We start from the raw sequence: 15,479 nt of genomic DNA on the forward strand, positions 1-15,479 counted from the left end.
TTAAGTCTAATTCCTTGTTTTAAAATTGCCTGTTTCCACCCCCTGCCCCACCCCCAATTCACTGTAGTTGAACTGGGCTGGGGATAGATTTGGTTGCTTTTTTTTTTTTTTTTTTTTTTTTTTTTGGTTTAAAGGTAGGAGATCTTCATGTGTGGTTCAAAGCAAAGAAGACACATTTAAATACGGTAGGGAAAAAGAAATCAAAATGTGATATCCGTCTGTGGCGCGAAAATTGAATTATCCATTGCCTAAAATATACATGATTTTTTTGAAACTGAAAGACTGAGCTCCATCCAGGCTGTTCTGAAGACAGTAGATGTTTGTCCATTGATTTCAATAGAACCTGAATTTAATCCAATATTGTACCCCCAAGCCACGTAGCTAGCTAGGTCAAATACAAAAGTAATAACCCAAGTATTTAAACTGAGCTTTATTGCCTTGTATTATCATAAAATGACAATTTATTGCAAATCAAACTTTACTTCCTCCTATATGGAAACAAAATGTAAAGTAGAAGAGGTGCAGAAATTTTTTTCTTGTCAGTCAAGATGCACCAGTCCAGAGTGCAGCACACTAATAATACTCCAACCAGCTTTTACACTCAACCTTGTTAACCAAGGCACCAGTTGTCGTATCACTAGGGTTACTGGTGATCGAAAATTCAACTCTAATGATAACTCATAAAGTTGGGAATTGTTCACACATGCACTAGAAACAGTGTAGGTAGGTATCTGGTAAGCAAAGACTACAGTTCCCATGTACAATACCTGGTAGGAGTAAATAATTAAATGAGCACAGAAAAGAAATCATTCCTTACAAAAGAAAAGCCACCAGGCCTAAGGCTGTGCAGTCAACTTATGCAGCTCACTTCAACAAAGTTCCTCTTATTATTGTGAAATATTTGTTGCATGTGATCAACACAGCACAGAGAAAGATGTTGCTACTATTTCAATGTTTCTTTTAACTCATAGACAAAATAACCCAGGGCCAGAATGTTAATAGGACTGACCTAGTTCAAATATACCAGCAAGGATGAGATTTTCTGATGTCTTCTGAAAATCTGATCCCAACTGGGCACAATTATCATGAGTATCTCCTTCGGAGTAATTCTGAAACTGCTTTTGAAATACCAGCAGATCTATCAGCCTATTGTGAAGACCTACAAAAGTAAGTGGCTTGTTGAGGAGGAAGGATGCTGTCAAGGCATTGACACCCTTGTGTACAAAATTTTGCAGCAGATTTTGCAGGCATCTGAAGGTAAGCACAGGAGACTTCTTTTCCTTCCCTTTGCATCAGTAGTACTCCTAACTGCTGTGTTTACACAAGAGATGATGCAGAAGATTACACATAGATTTCAAAAAGATTGTGAAAACATTTTCATGAAACAAAAGTTTATGAGAAATCAGAGACCTCATAACTTCCATGATTTTTTTTTTGCTGTTTTCTTTTAAATTTTAGTTTATCAAAAAATCCTAACAAAATTTTGCAAAAACCTAGAAAAAGGGAAAGCACTGGTTTTTTTGAATGGTGTTAAACATTTTCTCCATATATAGTATTTATATATTATGTCATTATATACACATACTATGCTTAAATATTATACATATATTTGCGTGTTTCTGTGTATGTGAAAGGATTCAGACTACATATATTGGGGGGGCATTTAAGTACATATATATACACAATGATCTATCTAACAATTTGAAAACTGAACGCTGTTTTAAGAAGCACCTACTTTCTAGATACACAAATGTTTAAGTGCCTTACTTGGGGGCAAACTAGGTATGAAAAAATCTCTGTGCACCCCAGATATAACACAAAACATCTTCCAGTCCACAGACAGCCAGCTTCTCAAAGCGGAAGATTGCCCATGTAAATCCCCATTTCTGGGCATGTTCAGAAGCACGTGAACTATTTCCTACTCCAGACACTTTGGGACTCTGAAGCTGGATGCTCCCTTTTTCCCAAGTAGAAGATACCCTATCCTGTAAGACATTCAGGGATTCTTACCAGTTTGGGCAAGATAGAAAGTACTGATGAATGAGGAATTCCTGCTCATAAAAATCTGCTTTTTACTCAGTAGCTAAGACTGGAGATTAATTTTTTTCCTCTGCACCTTTCTTGAGAGAATGCCCTAAGCCACCAGGCTGTAGTGTCTGCTAAAGAAGGGTGTCATCCATCTCTCCAGCTGGTCCTCTTCACTTTGGACAGACCTATTCAGAAGCATTCACTAAATCAGTGAGAAAGGAGAAGTATTCCCAATACCTAGTGCTGAGGGTACTTACAGGGTAGGCTAGAAGGAGCCTGGTGTTCCCAGTTTTTTCCTAAAAATAGTGAAGTATCAATATTAGCTAATCGAGGCAGTTATTCAGGTTCACTTTTGTACTCTCTGAACTACTGAATATTAAACTATTCTGTATAAAATGGAATGGTTTCTATGGAGATGGAAAGTGGCCTGCTGAATTCCATGTTTTGATGGCTAAAGCATTCTTCGAAGGTGGAAAAGTATATCCTATCTGCTAATCAGACATTGTCAGTGCAACAAAAATTCATAGTCATCTCACCCTGTGCATCTTACAATTCAGTCTGGTCTGCAAAAGCACATGGGAAGTACAGCAGCTGAATATGATGTACATATGCCACCCTCCCCATAAGGAAACAGAAGTCTTTTTACTGAGAAGAAAACTACCTTCCCTTATGACTACCACACTGGAGTAATGAGCTTCCCTCTAAGCAACAGGTGATGTAAGCCCGAGAAATGTATGATCATGACATACTTGCTGTCTTTACAGAAAGGCTCATTCTCGTGGATTCTTGGAATAAGAAACCATCTATTGCATCTGAAGTCAAGAGGGAACTATGTTCTAACAAGTACCTGAGGTTTATTTTCCTTGTTAAATGTATTACAAACACTGAGAGTCCTTTGCTTTTTTCTTTAATCCAGAAGTTGTATTTTAACATCACCTAGAGCCTCAAGCTCCTTGGCTTCTCAGCAGTTTTTGCTTGCATATTTGCTTTCCTTGACTTAATCTTTTCTTTATTGATAACTTAGATCCATTCAGATTCATTCTGTCATATTTGAGAGAGAAAAGAGTGCAACAAAATTTGAGAACAAAAGGGATGAGTGCATTGGAAATAAAATCAGCAGTTTTATTTTAATGCTTAAGGCCTTTACAAAGGAACAATTTGTGCGACATTGCTGAAAGCCAAAGAAATCTTAATACAAAAAGAATCAATAGTTTGATAAAACCCAGACCTCCTGTGTTATGCAATTAAAGGTTAGAAGGGCGATAAGAGCTTTAATTTACTTTTGGGAGATATTAATCAGATTTCGGATTAACTTAAAATATGCTTCCTGTGCATTTCTTGCCAGGTGAAGGCCCTTCAATGTTTCCTCTGGTGCAGAGGAAGAGAAAACACCTTCCCAAAGTGAGGTGAACTCCACAAACCTAGATATGCTATCAGGAGGCTTTCTCCAAACTCTGTAATTCTGTGATTTTTCTTCCAGCGGCCAGGAAAGCCAGTGGTATGAATTCCCATATGTGCTAGTTTGATGTGAGCTCTGTTATTATTAATTATTTATACAGCACCGTGCGTGTGCATGATTCTTTATAGACAAAAGATAATATCCCCCAAGAGCTTGCAAACCACATGGCCCAGTGGTACAAACACTTCTTTAGCTTTCCGAGGATGTTCTACCTGGAATAATCCACCGACGTCAGTGGGCTACTTAGGTGCTGGTAAGTGCTTTGCTGGGTGGGAAGTGTTTGCAGGATTAGGCTGCAGTTAAACCATGAAGTGATCATGGGTGATGAGGGAAGGGAGGGTGAGCGTTCCAGCAATAAGATCACGCTGTTGCTCTGGTTATAACGAAGGTGTCAAGGGGTTAGGGCATTTTTAACGTTTTATGTTATTTGTGATCCTGTTACCAAGAAGGAAAAGCAACCCCTTTACAGGCCACACGGAAGAAGTGAGCTGCTGAGGAGGAAGACTTGCTTCAATCTGGGGGAGAGGCACAGCCCATTATGCGCGGGAGAGGACTCCAGAGGTACGGAGGAATGCGCAAGAGGAGATGCTGACCATATGCTGGGAGAGTCTCCATCCTTTGCTGCAGCTAGCACGTGTCCACTACATCCTTGAGAGCTTTTTTTTCTTTTCTTTTTTTTTTTTTTTTTTTTTTTTAATTGAGGGCATTTTCAGAAGTTTCCCAGTACATTTCCAGCTCTTGGCAAGACCCAGACACATCTGTGACATTTAGCTGATAGCCTCCTTAGTGAAGGGAAGGTTGCCAATGAATCCTTGTGCAACTGTTTATGCTACAAACCAAAATGTACAACTGCCAGTTTCACTCTTACAACACAGAGTGCATTTTTCCTCCTTAATTGAAAGTGTAGAACACAACAGAGCCTTTAAATACCAAGAAAACAACCAGCTGAAACAAGTAGTAAGAGAGACATCAAGGATGACAGGCAGTAGGCCCTCCGCCCAGTGAGACATGCAGCTAGGGCATGCTCTATTTTTAAAAGTAGCCCACAGACTTTAAGAAGAATATAGGATTTGGGGTGCAGGGGAGGAGTTGTTCCAGGATTGCAAGGCACTTCAGAGAAATACATCCATGGGGAAGGGATGCTGCCTTTGGAGTAAAGGCACAGACTAGCTATGGGCTTGGGATGAGGCCCCAGAGAAAGCCAGTGGTAGCAGAGAGGGCTTGCCTGGTCTCAGCAGAAATCTTTGCTGGGAGGCTTTTTCACGTGAAAACTTTTGCACAGAAGCAGCAGAAATGGTGCAAAGAGCAGCCTGGAGCATCAGCACCCCTCTACCCCACCAAAGGCTGTACAAATGGACTGAGTGGCTGGAGAAAAACCCTGCCTTTGCAGGGTTAGTGGAGAAGCCTGTAAACTCTCTGCAGTTTTGCTTTTCTGACAGAGCCAAGACTTAAATTCTGTGAGAAAATAGTTTTAATTCTGAAAGTAACAAAATGAAGGAAACTAGCAAGGAAATTCAAGCAGGAGATTAGCTTTCAGCCACTTTCTGCAGCATGAACATTTTGAGTTCTCAGCATTTTGTGGGAACTGAATGGGTGCCACAATGGTGAAATGAGCTGAGAGACACCTCACCCCTACACTTGGGGGGAGGGGGGGGTGTGAGGATGGCACATGCACAGGAACAGACATCACCAGCCCTCACTTTTCTGAATCCCCCCCCCAGACTTAATCCCTCTGTGATTTGTGAGACTCTTCTCCTTCCTGAGCTCGTCTGTGATACATGACTAAATTAGTTTCCATACATTTTTAAAAGTTTTTAAATAATTCTGACAGATCACAAAGAGCACTTGAAGCAAACATATGTGTAGGCAGATCCATAGATTATGGAACTGGGATACTCTAAATTTTCTCTGCCCTTTATGGTGTTTAACCTGTTCCAGACAGTATTACTGTTTTCTCTTACAGTTTTAAACTTGAATTTTTATACTTTATTAGTAACATGCTTTGAATTCTACATAAAAAGACCTGGTGATGTAAGCAGCCAGATCTTCCCGACTGACAAATCTTTTACATATGACAAATACAAAACTAACCAAGAGATGGTTTGGTTCTGAGCTTGTTTTCCTTACTGTATAGACAGCTTTTGATGTAAGAACCCTGTATATATTTACTCAATGCATCTGACACTTGAGATCAGGCTTTTATTGGTACAAGGTACTCCAGACTGTCAGTCACAGTGAAATGAGCCATTGTCCTCACAGACAATTAGTATGCCTCTCCCCTTGTAAAGGCATGTTTTTAAAGTTGCTTCTGACCTCCAGCATGAATGGCGTCACACATACTTCAGCTGTAATGCATGCAAAATAACACTAGATGCACCACCAAGAAGCACTGAAACTCTCTCCTGTCTCCTGCGTGCAGGTGAAGATAGGGCTGATGCTTTACAGGTCTAACTGGTGGCTCCTAGTATTCGCTTACTCTCAACAGGCAGCTCTCGGTAGTACGTAGGTACTCGTCAAGTTTGAATCAATGCTGACCTAGTCTAGTATTTCATCAGTTGTGACCAGGTCCTCTGTAGTGGAGTGGAGTGGAGGGTCCAGAAAGATCAAGAGATGAAGTAACTCCGAGTGAGGAAGGGAATGGTCCTTCCAGCTCAGCAGATGGCTGTGGTGCTCCTGCCAACATCTCTGGGAGCATCACGGTCCCATGACACAGCCAGCAGCCAAGGGGAAAATTCACAGGGAACGAGTGTCCATCTTCTTCCTTCTGACTCTTGAGAATAAAAGTGACATGGGACATCACCTTAGATCAGGCAGATGCAGCCTCTAAGCATGTTTGTACTTCTTTTAACATCACTACCAGACTGTAGCTACAGAATTTTACATTGGCTTTTGTACTGAACTGCCAACAGAACTCCCAAGAGATTTGGTCTCAAAAGTATACTTAAAGAGGGAATATTGTCTGGATGTAATTTAGCTGCTGTTGCCCAGCAATTCCATAGATCCTTTTGACTTGTGACATTAAATATATGGAGCAAGCACATGAATGGATTAACATACACAGTCCTATAATTAGCTATGTTATTAAATTTGTGAAGTAGTTGAGGGGAAAGGGGCTTGTTTGCCATCTGTTTAAAAAGTATCTATCTTTCCACTGAAATCTGGATATAAAAAACCCCAGACATGTGGGCATGACTGCCTTACATACATTACTGGGATTATTTCCCTTGAGTTAACCAAAGACAAGCATGATTCATATATCGGTAGAATGTTGTGCAAAAATGTGCATAGCATTTTTTCACATAACGCTCTGTTTCCTTCCCATTGTAAATTATGAATCATGTAAACATCATGAATTACAGGGTTTGGCTGGTCTGGGGTTTTTATTTTTTCACAGTGACCCTAAAAACTATGTAATGGAAGAGTAATTGTACCAAGCAGTACGGTAAATTCCATGAAAATTATTTTTTAATCCTACTCTTGTCGCTATGTAACCACATAGTCATTTGCTTCAATTTCCCTGGAAAACTTGGAGTAATCAAACTATGATTTTAGAATCCAGATACACACACGCCAGTCAAATTTCCATTGACTTTGAACAGAAATCATGTTTGTACAGGAAGAAAAAAAAATTGTCATTGGTTAGAAAAGAGATCCATATTAAATACTTAATCATTAACCCCAGTTATATGGAAATTGTCTTAAAAATGTGAAAACAAACTGCATTCTAAATAGCTTAGAGTAAAACCTTAATTCAGAAACTCTTCACTAGAGCTCTGTCACTCACTCAGAAGTCTCATGAAAACTTGTGCTGTGAGAACACAAGAAAAAGACAGGATAAAAGAAAAAAATCACCCTAAACTGAGAGATTCCAGAGAATGGAAAATGCTCCAATACAGTAACTGAGCAGTACCATAAATTGATATTTTTATGTAGAGCCTTAATTTTAATGCCACATTTTTTTAGAGTGATGAGCAAGTATTTGTGATTTCCAATTAACCATTTAGCAACAGTTCCTGCAACATGCAGACCAAGTGTTTTAATAGCTTTTTTTTCGAAAAGTGCACATGATAGCAGTACAGAGGCATAGTTGAAAACAAGGGAACCTGGATCTGAGCAGTTTTTTCTATTTGCCTCATACCTAAAAGGATGTTCGGTTAAGTCAGAGGCAAAGAGACCCACTCCAATATTATAACTATGAGTTTGGGGTTCATTCTCATATCAGTAAGAATTAAAACTGAAAGTCACGATAAAGCAATGGAGAAGGCACAGCATAAACCAACAGAACATAAAGACGAGGGAGCTGTGAGGTACATTGACACATGTCTAACTTCAGCCTTCCCATAGAGTCATTGGAGAGGGTTAAGCTTTCAGCGTGGGTGCTCTGAGTCACTGCCTGGAGGAGCTCAAGGGGTGGTTATTTATACAGCATATTAACCACACAGGAGTATATAGGAGGTCTAAAGTTCAGGAGCTGAACATGAATACTCCCCAAAAGGTGTGGAGTTTGCATTTCATTCTATTTGCCACTATCCCCATGGCCCCCGTGAGCTCCTCCAAGCCACATTATAGAAGACCAAGAAACTTTCTAATTTACACCAGCCAGAAACAGCTGCTATCAGTGATCCAGACTAAAGTTTCTCTGGCTATGACCTCCTCTCTGGCAGTGGTAAAAAACAAGCTATATGTTGGCTGTTTGTCCCTGCACAGAACAAAGTGGCCAAGATAAACTAGCTGGGTATTCTTTGCATGCGAAAAAGAAAACAAAATGAAAACCAGAAAAGAAACTCCCTACTAAGGACCCTCATCCATCTGTTTTTCTTTAGGGATGCTTTAACATTAGCTAAATATCACTTATTTACACCTGAAGAAGTTAAATGATCTTATTCCCATGAACTCTCTTACAAATGCTGTCCTGGCCTGTGATTTATATAAAAGTAGCTGTTCCCTTAATTTTATTCACAATAGCTTCATTCTTACCGTATGAACCTGCTTTGTCAGTATTCGCTTTGATTTATGGAAGATTTCAAACCACCAAAATAACTATCCCTTTTCTTTTCATTAAAGCTAATCCCCACAAAGACACTTTCATCTGCTGATTAGTCATGCTCCAGCAATCCTTGCTAACCAGAGGCTAAGTTATTGATGTGTTAAAGATGTAATCGCAGAGATTCAAGACCACTGAAGAAAATTCAACATGTTGTTTGACAGTGTCAGAATTTAACAGTGTCTTGCCTTATTGAACCAGCCTGGGTAGCACATGCTCAGCAGCACGGACAAATCTCTTCAGTTAGTCTACGGGCAAGAAAAGCTGTGTTGGAAAGCGTTTCAAGTCTACATGGACATGCTGCACTATGGAACATGAAGAGAGGGGGTAGGGTTTTCCCAAAAACTTCAGGGAAGTGGGGCCCCCACCTCATTCAGCAGGAACAAACCAAACCGTGGAGTTTCTCTAAATTGCACCCAAGTTTCTGAGCCAAAAGGAGCAACACATTTTCCATTATAACCCATACATGTAATTCTGAAAAATTCACTGTCATGGCTTGTATTTCCCAGGCCTTGTCTCAGCTGAATGCTTGTTTAGAAACTATTTGAGCAAACCCTTCTTGCACCTTTTCATGCTTAAACAATTCTGACCACTGTGAAACAAAACTTTCTTCCCGGCCATTGCTGTCTTTAAGTGCTTTTCCATTTAGATGATGACAAGCTATGATGAAGCTCATATACTAGCAGCAGTTTCCCATGAATTCACAAAGACGATAATCCCAAATGTTTACCTTAATAAATGTGATAAATGTGCTAAGGAGAATAAAGAATTGTGGAGCTCTACACCCTGGCTTAGAGCTAACGGGAGTCTTGAAGACTAATCCACCACCCAGCGAGGCAGCTTGTATTACGCTTCAGAAAAGGGAACGTGACAAGCCTGAACCTCCAGCTCCAGCAGTCAGCACCTCTCTGACACAGCTGTGATTAGCAGCTACATGACACATGTTTAAGTTAATCAGAATACATCCTTGTCACAGGTACATCACAACTCCCTCAGTTGCATGTGTATTCATGGTGATGCTTCACTATCTTGACCCTAACAGCTTTGTGCTGTTTAAGAAATTAAACATGAGTGAGACCTGCTCTAATTCCCAACTGACTGTACAACTGGCATGTAGAGGTCTTCAAGAAATCATGCGTAATCACTTTTTGGGGCATAAACATATATTCAGTTGCCACTACCCATAATTATCCAGTAATAAGACCCACTTCACTCAGGTCTTCTCCATCATCAGTGGACAATTGTAGATTAGTGGTTGCCACAGTCAGCCTGGCCCTGAAGATGGGTTAGCTGTTCTTGCATAGTATGAAGCCTGAACAGATGTGCCCTGCTGAGCCTGAGCTGGCCGCCTTCAGGGCTAGGCCAGGTGTCACTGCATCATGTCTCCAGACTGAAGGAGATGACAGCATAGAGATCCCTACACAGAGGCTCAAGAGGGTCCGAAAGCAGCTGATGGTGTTGTACTGGGACGGGAGCTGGGCTGGCTCTGTGCACCCACCGAAGCATCTCTGCAGAAGTTCTGAACCCTCTGTGTGCTGCTCCTCCTCCCACAACTGTGTTAAACAAATAGCCAGGCACTGACTGCACAAACTCAGGTGCCTGCTTTGTCCCATTTTCAAAACTGCTGCGTTATCACTCTCTCTGTTCAATGAGCTAAAAGATGCTCCAGGTTTGGACCCTCTGTTCCACAATCTTAACATTATTTATGTTTGACCTGGATCAGTACAGCCATATGCCTTTCCTGTCTTCTGTCATTCAATCTCAAGTGCTGTTCACTAATAGACTTGATCCTCATTTCCAGGCTTTACCCGTTCCTTTCATGTCTTGTGCTAAAAGACACTGATGATGCTTCTTCTGCCCCATCCAGCCTTGTACTCCTCTGTATCACTGATTTTTTTCCACATGGCTTGATGTTTCACCCATATTATGTCAGTGTCCCTTATTTTGCAGCACAAATGCATCATCTGTCCCTTCTGTTTAGTAAATCCATGAGCCAGATCAGAATCCCCCTTTCCTCATGGATATTAGACACAGAGCAATATGTACAGGGTTCATGGCAGCCAGCTTTCTGCCTTCTTACTAGCAGCTGCTTCTTCATCTGGTGTATTTCTGGACGGACAGTGTCCAGTTCCAGGGCAAATACTGGAACTCTTTAGGAATGTTCTTGGAATCCTCTGGCTGTGCTCCGTCTGAGAGCCCAAATCTACTGAGCACATATAAATTGGTCCATTGGTAATTTGTGCTGGAAAGCCCTGCTGAATATAGGAATATGCCAGGAACACAAAATTCTCAGATCCTCTTTTCAGATGAAATGGCTGCTTCTCACCCTGTTTACCTTTCAGCTTTGTCCTGGCCAGCTAAGACTGGTGACTGTTCCACACACCATACCAAAGATTTGGTCCATCTAGGCACAAATCATGCTTGCAAGGGCAGGGGAGCTGAACTCTGCACCACAATTGGAGCTGGTCCTGAAGATTGCCTGCGGGGTGATGCCCTCTGAGTCCTGTGCCAGCCATTTGTTTGGTGGTGTTATTACAGCAAAATAAGCCAAATGAACCTATTAGAATTTTATCCCTCATATACAGTAGGATTTTGTATTATCTGCAGCTGGGACAGTCTGACCTTAGGCTGTATGGCAAATGAAAAAAACAAATTTCTTTCAATGCCTGAACTGTATCAAGTCTGCTCTGATTTGTGTCAGGTCCAGCACTCATAACTCCTCTGTAATTGTACATTTAAGGCAATGGTTTAGTTCCTATATTTTGTGCAGCCTAAATGGAAGACTTAAGAATTGGACTTCCATTTTGAAATACCTTTATTTCTTCACTTTTGGAAAATGATTAATTACTGTGAGCAATTGATGAGATTAAAATGTACAAAATCACTCATAACCTGTATATGTCAAATTCCAGGGCAATTAGGCTATTACTAGTGAAGAAAGGCAGCACAGAGGAAAAACATGTTTTCACTGTGACCTGGCAGTTCACTGACTCAGAGATAGCCTATCTGTACCAGATCTGTAAAGCAATCCAGAATATTTCAGCCAGCTGGGATGGATAATGCTGACACACGCGAGACAGAGCCTGTAGTTTTATCTCACAGAGGCAGTAACAGCACTCTACGTAATTAACAGGTGTCACGTTGTTCCAGGGGTTTTGAATGATCCCACCCTGGTTTTATTCTAATGAACAGTTTAGTTTGCACCCACATTGACTGTCCCTAGGCCTCTGTGAGTAGGCAGGTACTGATTACACAGGTAATCAGTTTGTACAGCTCTTCGAGGGACTCCATCCCCATTGCTGCACCTGGACAATCACATGCATGAATGCGGTAAGGAGTGCACCTTGTTCCTTTACCCCAGGCAGTGTTGTTCACTCTCATTCGGAGGCGGCAAGCACCCAGCTCCTTCACTGTTATTTTGCAGATCTGGAGAACAAACCATTGCTTCTTTTTTAAAGGACATCCCATTAATCAGTTTGTGAATGCTGATGTATATCCCTTTGCCAATGGCTTAGCAATCCTTTCTCTTCTCGTTACCCAAGGTGATTTTACACACTTCCTGGTAAGATCCTGTTTCTTGATGACAGTATAACCAGAAAGGTACCCATTAATTGGCCTTCTCAGTCCTCCTCTTTTCTTCTTTCAGCTAGCTTCTCTTTATGGAGAGTTACCTTGGAGCAAGAGAGCTCTATCCTGTGGCACCTGAGAAAGCATGCCTGGGGACCCTCAGGCTCAGAGTAACCTTTGCCCGTCCCAGGTGGGCTGCTTTTTCTGTTGAGTGCTTGGGTGTGCTCTTTGTCCCCCTTTCTTTTTGTTGGTTTGTGATTTGGGGTTTTTTTTGCTCCCCAGAGGTATACCTCCTGTAGTCTTCAAAAACATGCTGGTTGTATGACTGATGAAGGAGGAGTGGGATTAGCAAAAATCATTTCACTTTTTCTGTCACCAGTAGCTGTATCTATACTAGTAACTCAGACTCTGCCAACCCTGAGACCTAGAGGCATGTTCTAGCCACATCCACACTCCTGAACTTTCTTGCCCACCAAAGCATGGGCTAGGCACATTCTCTCTACCTAATGGATCTGGCCCATAGCCTGTGCCATCTGACACACGCTGGGAAGATTTTAGGAGAATGCTACTTGGCATTAGCCAGAACTGTGCCAGGGACCCTAACAACAGTTTAACAACACAAACATGTTTTAGTGCCTGGCAACATTCTTTGGTACTACTTATTTTACGAACGCAGGAATAGCCAGTGTGTCCTGAACAGATCTCAGGTCTCATTTTATTCCTTCCATTATATTACCCAAAGAAACCTGAGCACTCTTAAACCCCTTTCCAGCCTAAGAACTCCTATATTCAAGATGTAATTACTCCAGGGCAGTAATTCCTGAATGGTAAAAACCCCCATATTTCTGGACAGCACTTCCGTGGGCATTTGCATTAGCACACTTGGTCTCATGCACACACACAGAAAGTGACCATATGTGAGAAAGAATTTGCAGAGAATCTGAGTGACAGCACAGAGATTTTTGTTTGTTTTTCAGGGCACATCCAGCACTTGGTGATATGACTGGAAACCATGACATTCTGCTCATGTTTGGAAGCCTATGGGACAGGAATTGCTGGTCTTACCTCTTGTTTGTAATCTTTGGCTATTCACGGCATTTAAATTGTGTCTAGCTGCTGTGCAGACTTATGGAGAAGGTAGAATGAATCATACTTGTAGCGTGAATGTGTCTTTTATGCTAGGATGTTCTTTCACTGGAGAAGTTCATAGCAGCTAGTTGGGTCTAATGGACCTGAATCTGATGCCATGCCGCCTGTATGATTTCTTCTGTAACCTATGAATTTACCTCCTTCACAGGCCTTGAAAAAGAACTGCTTAAATGATTTCAAGTGGGCATGTTGAAGCCTTGCTGGTGTAAGCTCTACAGGGTAATATAAGCCATCTCATACTTTGGCAATGGCAGAAGATCCTTAATGCTAATACAAATCCATGAATGGTAGCAGAGGTTTTGCCTGGTGCCACTTTATTAAAGTTAGTAGGATAGCTACAAGCTATGGTGTTTCTACCTCCTCTACTCTGATTATTGCTTAGAATCAAGTGCCAGACTAATTAGTTCACTGCTGAAGAACTCTGCATGGCTTTTGTAGCAGATTTCATATCCCATACAAGGCAACAATTCACAGCTCTGAGTCCAAGCACAAGAGGGCATTCCAGATGGGACTGGAAAAGAAAAAAGCATTAGTATCAGATAACTTTAAACCAGCTCATGTAGTGCATTTCCCTCACTAGTGCTCCACCACCCACCACCCCAGCTGGCTTCAGATTCATCTGTTGAATACCCAACTGAACGCACAGGACATGCAACACTCACAGTGTACATAGATGTGATAAAATTCAGTTCTTACCTCCTTGTCAAAGGGCCCTAGGCTGTGGATCACAAATGTAAATGAGTATAGCTGAATGCTTTTCCATTTTCGCTTTTGTTTTTACCATGGGGGTTTGAAGTGTCACATTCTGCAATATAACTTCCCTTTTCTAGTCACAAACAAATGACATCTGGCCACTTTCAATAATAAACTTGAGGAGAAGGGACATTTCCTTTCAGCTTGTTGGGCCCCTACTTAACCTTCAAATTCCTATGAGAGCTGGGGAGAAAAAAACCCTTTTTAAAAAAAAATCCCCTAATGATTAAACTCACTGATGAAAAAAACTTTCCTTTGAGCCTCTGAGTACCATTTGCTTCACACAATCTCAAACATCCCAACGCAGTTAATGTTTGAGGAGCTGTTTGATGCCCCCACTCTCGTTTTTACATTATACAGGAAACTCTTGCAGGAAATGAACGTTCCGTCAGCCGCCTTCTCCCTCAACACCTTGGGCTTACAAGTCTAATACAGAAAGCATACAAGGAAGAATTAAGGTTGGGGTAAGAGCACCAGAGAGGCAGGCCAGACATCAATAAATCATGCACCTTGATTTTCCTGCCTGGCATAACATTCAATTTTCTTTCCGGAGATGCTTCTGGGTTTCACTGAGCAAGAAGGTTTCAGTACCTGTCCCACAGTGGGGCTCATCATTCAGGTTTTTGTGGGCTGAGTCTGCTTTGTGTCTGTGTCATTTCAGTGGGCATTTTCAAAGGAACACAAAGAAATTCAATACCTCTCTTCCATTTCACATGAAAGAACGGGCTCCTGGCCCTTTATGTATCCCCAGCCTGAATATTCTTGTCACTGTAACAATGTGGTGCACCTCTTTGTTCGGATGGAAAGAGCCCAGTTTCAACCAGACTCACCCAACAGGGAGCAAAAAATGGCTGAGGTTATCAAGATGAATAAAAATTGGGGAAGGCATTGTGAGCAGGGGTAATGAAAAGCTCTTTTCTTCAGTTCTTAGTCAACAGAAATAGCAGACACATTATTTTAAAGATTAGATTGTTCAGGCCAAACCACTGCCAATGATGCAATGTGTAGTAAGTCCAGAAAAGGCAATTCAGTGACTGTATAAGGAACTGCATGACCTCCTCCTCATGACCTACAAGAGCTTCTTTTAGAACTGATCCAGGACAAGGGAAAGATTTCTTATAGTTCCTACGGCCTGGACAGTGGCACCATCCCTGCCACCCAGCTGGTTAAAAGTTTTCCAGATAAATGTGGTTTTTTTCTTTCTGTTGAAAACACAAATATACTGAAAATGATTTTTGTTGAAAATACTGAAATGCTAGGTGGAAATGTACCAGTTCTGACTCCATTTTTGCCTGTCTGCCCAGCCAGCTGCCTGCTCAGCTTGGTTGCAGCTCCCTTGGCAGGTGTAGGACTTCTGTCTTGCAAAATGCTTGGGAAAGCACCTTTCGGTTTCAATACACTAGGAAGTGCCACAGCAAGAGCTGTCTGGTTTTGTCAAAGCAAATGGGCAGCTTGACAAATTAAACCTAGTGAGGACTG

General features: G+C 41.4%; 1 long non-coding RNA gene across 1 annotated transcript; it reads left to right on the forward strand.

Annotated features, from left to right (window-relative positions):
- The first annotated feature begins 578 nt into the window (after nt 1-578).
- LOC129735736 (uncharacterized) lies at nt 579-15,108 on the forward strand. The gene is made up of 3 exons (XR_008731577.1): nt 579-4,048; nt 8,552-12,288; nt 13,076-15,108. It is a non-coding gene; the product is annotated as an uncharacterized LOC129735736 (long non-coding RNA).
- The last annotated feature ends 371 nt before the right edge of the window (nt 15,109-15,479 follow it).

The sequence above is a fragment of the Falco cherrug genome, chromosome 3 (assembly GCF_023634085.1).
Source record: "Falco cherrug isolate bFalChe1 chromosome 3, bFalChe1.pri, whole genome shotgun sequence".
Classification (NCBI taxonomy): Eukaryota; Metazoa; Chordata; class Aves; order Falconiformes; family Falconidae; genus Falco; species Falco cherrug.